An 11,619-nucleotide genomic window follows, 5' to 3' on the forward strand; every position below is an offset into this window, starting at 1 on the left:
AAAAATTTTTTTCTTTACCCTTCATAAAGGGCCTTTCAGCAAATTTTATACGGGGCCCCGCCAAGGCACGGTACGCCCCTGGAACTTGTATTTATTAATCCATTGCCTCCTGTAACCTAGACTAAGTCTGAGACTTATACAGATTACTCAGACTTTATTTACGTGAAACTTAGCTCAGTGTGAAAAAACGCGAACTTGACTTTTACTTTGGGCTGTATTATCTTAATCTCAGCATAATTTCAGCTGTCAAATGACTATAAAATGAAATCAAAGATTATGTTTAGCTTACACTCAGTTAAGTTACGTAAGTAATATTTTTTTTATGAAAATAAGGGGCGAGACGAGCAGGACGTTCAGCTGATGGTAATTGATACGCCCTGCCCATTTCAATGCGTGCCGCTCAGGATTATTGAAAAACCCCAAAAATTCTGAGCGGCATACAACTGCGCTCGTCACCTTGTGTCATATAATTTTTCTAATTAATTCCATAATTAATTTACCGTACGGTCCGGACGGTAATTATAATAATTTTGTAGACAATGCGACATACCATAGAGTATGGTCCGCTACCAGACCGTGTCCGACGGTTCAGCCGTACCAAATCCGATCATGTATTTAGTCTATTACTTATAAATGTGGAGCCCATCAGGCATACCAATAATGTTATTTAATTTAGTTTTTTTTATGATAATATGGGACAAGACGAGCAGGACGTTCAGCTGTTGGTAATTGATACGCCCTGTCCATTACAATGCAGTGCCGCTCAGGATTCTTGAAAAACCCATAAATTCTGAGTGACAGTACAAATACGCTCGTCACCTTGAGACTAAAGATTAAGTCTCATTTGCCCAGTAATTTCACTAGCTACGGCGCCCTCCAGACCGAAACACAGTAACGTTTACACATTACTGTTTCACGGTAGAAACAGGCGCCGTTGTGGTACCCATAATCTAGCCGGCATCCTGTGCAAAGGAGCCTCCTACTGGTAAAGCACTGTAAATTAAAGAACTATAAATTGACTAGATACCATAATAATTATTGACATATAATTGGTGAAAGTAGAAACATGCCCCAGCCATTTTGTAATATAAAATTATATAAACTTATCTACCTACAATTCTGATATAATATATACAACAATCTCATTGAATATAATACCGGGTATCGGACATGAAAAAAATCTCTGTAACAAAAATGGATCGATCGTTGATAAGTGTCCAAAGTATCAAATTAGTCCGACGCTTTGAATTAAATAAAAATTACGTCCAATGATTCTGTTACACATACACCCTGTAATCTGTATACATCAAGCTCACGTATACAGTATCTATGTACCTACCTATACACGGCTTACATTCGGTCCGCTATATTCGTGACTAACAGACGAGAAAAGGAAGAGATAGTCCAGAGATATAGTAGAAGAAAAAGACGAAGACATCAAATAAATGCTTACCGTGGCAATAATAGGAAAGTACAATACTTAAAAGACGAAAAAAAAAACCAGGGAAAAAGGCTTAATACTTACACCCTCTTTCCGTTGCAACAGAGAAGACCCATTGTCAATCCGCACCACCTAATCGCACAGGTGGTCAATAAATTGACGCCGCGTTATCAGTAGTGAACATCGCGTGTTCAACAACTAGAAGTCACGTGGGTTATCTGTGGACATCGCGTGGTCTATCAGTTGTCGAGTCTGTCGGCGACTGGGTTTACATTTTTCATAGCTGTCACGCTTGATGAAGAAGAAAACGATAGGCCCATCATACCTAGAGTATACCAAAAATTGGCGGCTAATTATTCTATCCTTGATTTTAGAGAGCAGGGAGGTTATAGCAATAGGCCTGTAGTTTGCCGGATCCGAACTGTCTCCTTTTTTTTGGATCGGATGGACAAGGGCTGACAGAGACTACGCCTTTGGAATAAGAGTGCCAGAATAAACGCGTTTGGGAATGGCCTCCGGTCCTCGACACTAACATGCGAAACATAGCAGCACTAGGCCGCTACTTTACGCCGGTATTCTGTGCGAGTGTGGTAAGTAACCCGGACGAGTCTGGCCCGATTGTGCTGACGTCAAAAGACGGTAGCGTGACTCTCCCACTTTCAATAAGCCCGTAGTCGCCTCTTACGACACCCTAGGGCCTGGGACTACCCTATTCTTTTTACGCCCCGGCGAAGCACAGGGCATGATATGCAGAAGAAACAGTGTGGGAGACAGCACACAGACTTGGGGCACTCCAGCATTCACTGGCTTGGGATTCGAGCAATGATCGTCGATAACGACCTGAATGCTGCGACCAGTGAGGAAGCTGGAGGTCCACTTGCATAAGCCCAAATGATGGAAGTTTTGCGAGACGCGCCTTGTGCCATGCACGATCAAAGGCCGTCGCTATATCCAGGCTTACTGCCAGGCCTTCCCACTTGCTTTTGATAGCCGCCGGCCATCTATCTATTAGGTATACCAGAAGATCACCTGCTGACCGACCATGGCGAAAGCCGTACTGTCGGTCGTTGATCAACTGGTGACCCTCTAGGTATACCAATAGCTGGCGGTTAATTATGTTCTACATCATTTTGGAGAGTGTAGTTTGCCGGATCCGAACTGTCTCCTTTGTTTTGGATCGGATAGACTAGGGCTGACTTCCATGAGTCGGGGACTACGCCTTTTGTATATGAGTGCCGGAATAAAAGCGTTAGCACCGGCGTCAACTCAGTGGCACACGTTCTAACACAGAGCTCGCCTAACAGTTTTCTGTCTGAATTGTAGTTCAGGCAGAAAACTCTGACACCGCGGAATGGTCGGCGGTGCTTTTCCGTAGTCGTCAATCTGCTTCGATTTCGCACGGAAGCTAAAATTAAAATGAAGTTTGAACAACTTAGGATAGGTTTTATTACTGCTCCGGTAAAATTTAGTTTCGTGTAGTTGGTGCAACCTTTTCTAGAGCTCTTTATATTATATTAATGGATCGTTCCGTCTCCACTATAAATCTGACACTTGACACTATTTAGTGATAGTAGTGACCGCATATCCATACAACTTCAAATAGGATGCAAATAGGTAAATAATAGTTACCACAAGTAAAGGGGCCAAGTGCTGGGATTTCCTGTACTGATAAAGGCATAAAAGGCATTTATTTTCTTAAAATTTATTCCTTTACAATTTCTTTTTGATGTCATTTCTAATACTACTTCAGAAACAACTGGCGCTCTGAGAGAGAAGGACTGCGCAAGAATCTCTCCCAGCATTCCTTTTTTTGCGCTCTTTTTAATAAAATACAAAATAATCATAATCTAGTCCCAGGCTGTCCGATCACTTAGATATTTATCTGTGGAGTAGTAGTAGGATTTACGACACAGACATTTTTTGATAAAACATTTTAATTTTTATAGATAATGCCTGAGTAGCGACTGGGACTTTATTATAAAAGTAATCCCTTATTACTTGTGTTATATTAATGAAAATCACTATTTAGAGCAGAAAGGTGACGATTTATTTTTAGCGTTTATTTCATAAATGTACTGACAATAAATATTCATAATATATATTTATTTAATAAAATTATAAATAAAGAAATTCTTCTAGTTTTTTCTTTCTATATTTTTTACCGGAAGAATTTGCCTAAGGTAATAATTATAATGCAATTTGAATAAGCTAAGAGTTCAGAAATAGTACCTGGTAGATAATAGACTTGTACACGTTTTGTACACGTTCTATCGGAGATATGAGCTGATAACACAAGATACAATGTCATGTAATCATTACGAAATTCACTTCCGAGTTGTGCTGTCTCCTAATACATCATATTAATTCGTTATCTTGTGGAAATTTGACGTTAAACTCATTCATAGACGTACTTGAGAAAAATTACCGTACAAACATAATTACTTATTTAATAAAAGCATTGAAAAATAAAATAAATTTCTGAATAATAGAAGTAGTTGTATAATTATTATAAAATTAAAGATTTTGTGTTATTTAATAATGCAGTATATTATGGTGATTTTTGTAGTTTTAGTTTGTTTAAAAACTACCTACTTGTATTTTTTAATAAAAAATGGTGCTTTACGGCCGTTCCGAATATTTAGTCTCTCTTACTTGAGATAAAAATCTTAACTATCGTTGACTTTTCTGTCCCAATAAACTTATCGAAGGTAACTCACCTTATCCCTACACGCTGTCTATCAATGGGAGGACGTATAGCTTACCAGCGATAGAAGTTTATATGGAAATTTCAAATCACATGTCCCAATATAAGGCGATAAGAATGACTTATCGGGTATATTGGGACAGCTTCAGATTATTGACGCTAAAAATATTTTTATTCAAAATAGGATGTGACATCACTTATTGAAAGTCAAAAACTACCACCTATTCCAAAAAGTATGCCTCGGACCTGAGAAGAACGGGCGCAAGAAACTCAGCGGGCTTATTTTTTCATAAATAAAAAAAAATCAACGTAATGTCGTACAATTATTAATATTATTATTTAATAGCCTGAGGGCGGTCGCTCCATTCCTAATCTGTGGTATTATTAAGAATATGGAGCTAATTAGAGTATGAAACTAATTCGACATAAGAAATTAAAATAGAGTCACTACAGATTTTTTTTCACGATGAAAATATATTTTCTTTTAATTCAATAATCCTGCTTCAGTGTATAGTACCCAGTTTTTTTTAATATCATTCGCTTCTGATCTCACAGACTCTCACTTGGAATAAGCAATATTATATTTGATATTGAAAAAATTACTATCGATCATTAGCTTTTTGCTTCTCATCAAAAATTACTAAAATGAAAGTCATACAATTAAATATTTATTTAGCGATAATATAAAATATTTCATTTGAAATTAACTTTAACGGCGTTTACATATTTTTATGGCATACAATAAAAGCTATTTCTACAATACTTCACGAAACACAAATTGGTGAGTTATTATTGTAATTTTTGGTAGGTATATCGAATTTATTGAAAGTACAATGTAAGCACAGTAGACATATGTACCAGTACGGAAACTACCTACATACGTTCGAAATGACACACTCACACAAACATGCGCATTAACGAGGCCCCTAAGCGGTTTTCGCGGTCTTCGCGAGTGTCACGTTGTTATTTGTTTCCGCGATCTTTTTAAAAATGCCACCGTATTGCGTGGTATACAGCTATTTGAACTCGGCTCCATCAAAACTCCGGTTTGCGTTTTTAAAACTATAAAGTAGTATACTATATAAGAATGATTTATTGTTATATTATTATTATAATTAGAAGGTATTCGAATTATAAGTCCGTGAGAAGGATTATAATAAATTAGTGAACATAATTCACAATTTACACTAAGATGGCGGCTGCAATATTTATTATCATTTTTTTATGAGTGTGGTTTAATTGTTTTCCAGGATATTTTTTTATATTTACTTATTTTCGACAAAAATACTTACTTACATGCATGCATGTGTTTTGTTATGGTTTTCGTCACCTTTTTGCTCTTAATAGTGATTTTTATTATTATAACACTAGAAATAAGGGATTTCTTGTAACTAATTCTAGTAGGCTTCATAAGATACATAATAGGTTTAAGGGTAAATGTATACACTTCTACAATAAAGTTCCAGCCACTGTTCAGGCATTATCTATAAATAAATTTATATGTTTTATAAAAAAATGGCTCTGTCGTAAATCCTATTACTCCACAGCTGAATACCTAAATGATCGGAGAGCCCGGGACTAGATTGTGATTATTTTATAGCGATAGAAATGACTGTACAATATTGTATATTTTAATTGAAAAGAGCGCAAAAAAGAATGCTGGGAGAGTTTCATGCGCCGCTTCTTCTCTCTCAGAGCGCCATTTGTTTCCGAAGTTGTAGTAGTATCTAGTATATTAGAAATGACATGAAAAAGAATTCTAAAGGAATCAATTTTGAGAAAATAAATGCCTTTTATGCCAATACCAGCTGCCAAAATGAAAATTCAAAATGGCGGCTGCAAAAAATTATCAAGTTTTTCGTCACGCGTGTCGTTTTCACGGTTTTCGAAGCTGCTGAAATAGATAGTGCTGTCAAAATGTTAATCCAAGATGGCAGCCGCATGAAATTGAAAATTTTTTCGTCATGGGTGTCGTTTTCATAGTTTATAGGGATGTTGAAACTGATAGTGCTGTCAAAATGTAAATCCAAGTTCCATGAAATTATCAACTATTTTATCATGGATGTTGTTTTCATGATTCTCTGGTGGGTGTTGAAGCCGATAATGTTAGACTTAAAAGAAACGAAGACATAAATAAAATTGTGTGTTCACCGACACTCCCGAAAATCTCGACACTTCTGAAAATCTCGAAAATGATACCGAATTTGATTTTATTGTAAAAGTCACATCCGCTATCTCGGATCTCAAAATAGATGTCATTGAAATGTTATTGACACTCACGAAAACAATAATTGCCCCGTCTAGACATGTTCGTGGGATGACTGCAGGGAAGTTTCTTAAGACTGTGGTAGAAGTGAAACTTGAACGGCCAAAGTTTAAAAACACATATTTCAAAGCTTTCCCGTCAATATAAAAAAAAATATTTAATTGAAAATTTAAAAAAAAAACATCCCAAAATTAAATATTTCCAAGAAAAACATTCAATAAAATGTTGTTTAAAAACATTACATAACAGTCATCATGTAGGCTATAATATTGCATTATACTATAGCTATCATACATACACTATACATTAAAATCTTTTTTAAAGTCGGTTAGAAAAATAACCTGACAACCCTATTGCTTCAATGGAGTGTACGCACATATAGGTAAGTATTTTATCAACAAGGCTTAGTTTCCGTACTGATACATACGTCTACTGTGATGTAAGTGCGTATCTGGTAGGCATTTACTTATAATCTATGTTGCCTTAATCTTTTTTTAATTGTCTGTCTACACGAAGTACTCTGCGTTGAGTACGTCATATCGTCATGTCAAGTGCAATTTGCAACTTACTTGCAAAAATTTAAAATATTTTGTAATTTGTTGTTAACCTCTATTTTAAGCAAACGCACGCATTCTAAAACAAAATGGCTGACGAATTGACGATACGTGAATGTAAGATGTAGCTTGCTTGCACATTAAATTAATAAGCCTGGCCTTACGTTATGCGTTGCAGCAAGAGGTGCAGTAGATTTGGGGGATTGGATACCAATTTAATTAATAAATATTTAATTCTCGAAATCTGGCTTCTACAGTGTCTATAGAATAACAGCGTTGAGAAGTAAAATTCCTAACGTAACGCTGACAAGACACCATTTTGATTCTTTGACCCCCTTATTCAAAATAGTCTGCTTAAAGCATTGCTAATTCACACTCGGTCTTCTTCTATTGACCTTAGTCAGAATGAGAAAAAAAGACTACTTAGCGGCTGTTTTAAGTTAGCGGACCATTATGAATAAGGGGGTTAATGTTCACATTATTATTACTTAATTAAGCTTTCTGTAAACTCTTTGAACCAAATAAGCTTTTTAATTATTCTTATTAGACGTATAAATTATCTCAGAACAAAAACACTACGTAGCACTCGGAGGAAAGTTCAATCCCAAACGAAGGTGCACTTTGTAGATACGAGACGAACTCGAAGGCCGAGCAGTTTTACTAACTTTCTTCCCTTGAACAATGTAGTATCTTATAATTAGATTGTCAATTGTCAATAGTTGGCACTTTGACAAAATAATAAATTAAATATCATTTACCTACCTGCTATTCATTTCTCGGGCTCAAGAAATAATAAATATCGTAGGTAGCTGTCCCTGTATTTATCTGGCGTATTATTTATGATGTGAGAGGTGATCAGACCTTTAATTGAAGTGAGTCCCACGCCCGTCTGGTGATAATTGACATCATACATAAAGATATTATATTATAAATAGAAACCTTATTCTTTGAAGATATTTGTGGTCAGTTAAGCTTATGAGAAGAATACTCAAATAGACTTAATACATTTTTGATTCATAAAACGATATTCATGTTTTAATAAGTACAATAATAATAAGATTTGTAGATCTATTAAGGCTGGGGACCGAGCCAACGGCCTTGAGAAATCAAGGAATTCGGAATTAGAAGCATTTTTAATTTATTACATAAATAATACAATTTTCTTTATAAACCTAACAAACTTATGTTATTTTGAATAGTATTTGTATATAATTAATAAATTTTCGTACAATTTTTATCTAGATTGAATGATTAGCATGGCTCCGATGATATTTTTTCGCACTGTCTATAACAAATAGAAATGTAATGAAAAAATGAATTTTCTTCTGATATTCTGTAGATATATAATTTTTTTTTTAATAATATAAGCTTTATATACAAACCCCCAAGAAATGGTTTCACCTATGCGCTATTTTGGCAATTTCTTACGATCAGCAGTCTTAATGGGAATTTATCGTTACAGTTACAAGTAAAGCTACAATTTTTCGGTCCTACTGGACCATACAGTCATATTTTATAATATTCTCTCTATATTTGTGATTTCAAAGTCAAATAAACTTTATTCAATTAGGCTTAAACTAACAATAATTCTTATAAATTACTGAAGCTAATATTTTGAGAAGAACATACAAGAAATTCAACTGCTTTACAAATTAGTTTAAATTAGAATTATGATTCGTGTTTAAATATTATCAAATATTCCATAAAAACGTAATAAAGAATAAACTGTATAAATATAAATTATCGTTATATTCATTGGACGCATCAACTTTTACAATTTGAATTCATTCTTTGTGTAAGGATAGGTACTTCGTGAACTTGACGGTCGTGATTACTGTCATAATTTCAAATGGATAAGCGTGGGGCTCACTTTAATTATAGGTGAATCCTGGCCATAACATTATTTATATACAGGTAAATACTGGGGGACTTACGAAGTTACGTATGAACTATGAACACACCATCCGAACACTGTATACCAGGGGTGCTCAAGCTTGAACTGCTGGCGATCTACCTCAAAATTGTTAGACTACGATTGATCGACTCTGAGAGGCTGCAAGTATGTGTGATGAAGGATTGTCGTCTAGGTAGAGTGACATGATGACAGATATTAGTTTTTCGTACAATAATATGCATTTTTTTAGTCAAGGTAAGTGTAAAAAAATCATTATTATTCAAAATTGAGTTAATTGGTTCTTACAAAACAAATGCGTTCGAGTGTCTAAAATTCTAAACTAAAGAGTGACTTTGGATGTTGAATCTGCATGACACTGCATGTCCTGAGCATACTTTTCATAAGATGGTAAGTAATTACCGATTTTAGTTACCTAAGACAAAATCTGTGAATAGTTCTTTATCGGATTATTTTCTCGAGATCGACTCAAAAAGCACTCGACAGCACCCCTGCTGTATACCGTACTATCGTTTAATAATCCGCTTCCGATAAAGTTTTAATTTGAACTTCCAGTTCGTGAAGCGAAATTCAAAATTCATATTGCCTCCCCTCTTATAATTATTGTGAGTGATAGATGGTAACTACCATGTTCTTCTATGGTGACTTGCAAAAATATAGAATGATCAAGGCGGGAATCGAAACTGCAACCCAATATATATATATATACCTATATATATATAGGGAGCCACGTCCAATATAATGTCTATTTAATAGTATAAAATAATAGCTAGTAAGGCTGAAATCATTTCACTACTAAAACTATCAGCTTCATGCAACAATAGTCGCAACGCATTTAAATTTTACTATAACTCAGTAACATAATAGGTATGTATCTATGAATTCGCCAGAAAAATAAGTGGTGTCTCTATTGGGAAGGTTGCCATGTAAATATTTTATAGTTCGTATGATAAAAATGTGTATTTCAAAACCAAAACTCAAAAAATATCTTAAAGTTCTTAAGAATATAAAGCGCAAGTTAATAAATTCCCTAAATTGTGTCAGAAAACAAAAGTAACTGGCTAATAGCTATAATATTACAGTTACCTACTTACCTACTATTATATTTATTATAATTACCTACGTTAAGATATTACAATAGATACAGGGTCATGCTGGGCGCAGGTAATCTATAATAGCTCTTGTTAGTTGTTACAAAATGTGTTAAACCCGAGCCAAAACTGAAATAGAATTAGCCTGTGAAATATGTGATCGACTATACACTAGAGTCGTAATAATGCAATGATTACAAAGCCAAAATGACATATCCAGGATATTAATTATTGTAAAGTGCATTTTAGTAACGTAAGCCGAGATAAAGTCCCGTAAGAATGACCTTGACAGGTCGCTGTGAAGGCTGTTATGATGTCATAATAGCAGGACAAGACAAGAATATTAAACTAATATTATATATATAGTGTATACTGTATAGTAATAACGCAAACATACCTGATATGCGACTTATTCCTACGAAAAATGTCTCAAATCTCAATGCGACGGTCTTTAAATAATTTGCAGAAGCTCGTATTAGGTAACTGATTTAATTTTTGTCCTTTTAGTGCTCTAAATTTAGTATTCAATACCTATTTAGAAAACATTTTTGAAATAGAAAGAAGCTTACCTTCGTTCGCAATATAGGCAGCTGCAATAATACAGCTGATCAGTATCACATTAAATTATTGTATAAAACTGAACTAACTATTATAATTTAGTGTAGAAATCAGATTCAAATAAACAAAAAACACAGATCAATTTAACACATCACGTATAATAATGGGTTTGTTTCAGGGTTCATACTTCATACTATATCTATATAAGCTATTAGACCTCTTTCGCGGCAAAACATTACAATCGTGCCATAGCAAACCGACCCACCTAGTCTACTGAATTAGGTAAAGGTGATTTTCTACGCGACTTCGCTTGTTCGATATGCGTAGTGCATCGATTTGACATGTGAAGGACTTTAGAAATAAGTGCCATCTAGTGTATCGCGACAAAATGTAGAGTCCACCAAGTTGGGCATTTAGCTAATAGTTCTACATTGAAATGACTCTACATTGTTGTTTAAATGAGCGCCATCTAGTGACTTGCGATAACAATATGTAGAGTCAAGTTGGACATTTAACTGACTTTACATTGTTTGTATGAATTTAAACGAACATTATTATTTAAACTAATAATTATGTACTTAATCATAATTAATACCACCTCCACATAATATTATGTACTTTATCATCATACAATTATTATAGTTCTAACTTTTTACCAAGAAAATATATCTATTATATTTCTTTATGCGGAAAATGATCTACAGAGATAGTATGTGTACTACTTCTATGTGTTCTACTTTTTGTAGCTTTATTCTATTATAATGATGACAATAATTAGTACTTCATTGTTCACCAAAGGGGGATATTTACATATTCCTACTATGGTGTAATTTGTAGGCACTAGACCAGTGTCAAGGGCTGCAAAAGACCCGAGTAGTGACGTAGTGCTTTAAGTACGAAAATAAATTAATACAATTACCTAATAATACACTAATACAAATTGAACATAGATAGCTATTTTAAGTGTCTTGGGCAACCTTTTAATAGAAGGATACTGTAGCTCTACTAGCCAGTTAAACAAACAACTGAAAAACGCGTCACAAATGAATTTTTAAAACAACTTTTCTGCATATTTACACCTAATAAAAGACGC

The 11,619-nt window shown here is 34.5% G+C and overlaps 1 protein-coding gene across 1 annotated transcript in view; it reads right to left on the minus strand.

Moving 5' to 3' along the window:
- The window catches only part of LOC126969214 (glycerol-3-phosphate dehydrogenase, mitochondrial), a 45,614-nt gene extending 35,063 nt beyond the window's left edge, over window positions 1-10,551 (minus strand). Inside the window, exon 1 of the mRNA XM_050814550.1 lies at window positions 10,538-10,551. The gene's annotated coding sequence lies outside the window, so the exon portion shown is untranslated. The remainder of the gene's footprint in view (window positions 1-10,537) is intronic.
- Window positions 10,552-11,619: the final 1,068 nt, after the last annotated feature.

Source organism: Leptidea sinapis, chromosome 17, assembly GCF_905404315.1.
Source record: "Leptidea sinapis chromosome 17, ilLepSina1.1, whole genome shotgun sequence".
NCBI classification, from domain to species: domain Eukaryota; kingdom Metazoa; phylum Arthropoda; class Insecta; order Lepidoptera; family Pieridae; genus Leptidea; species Leptidea sinapis.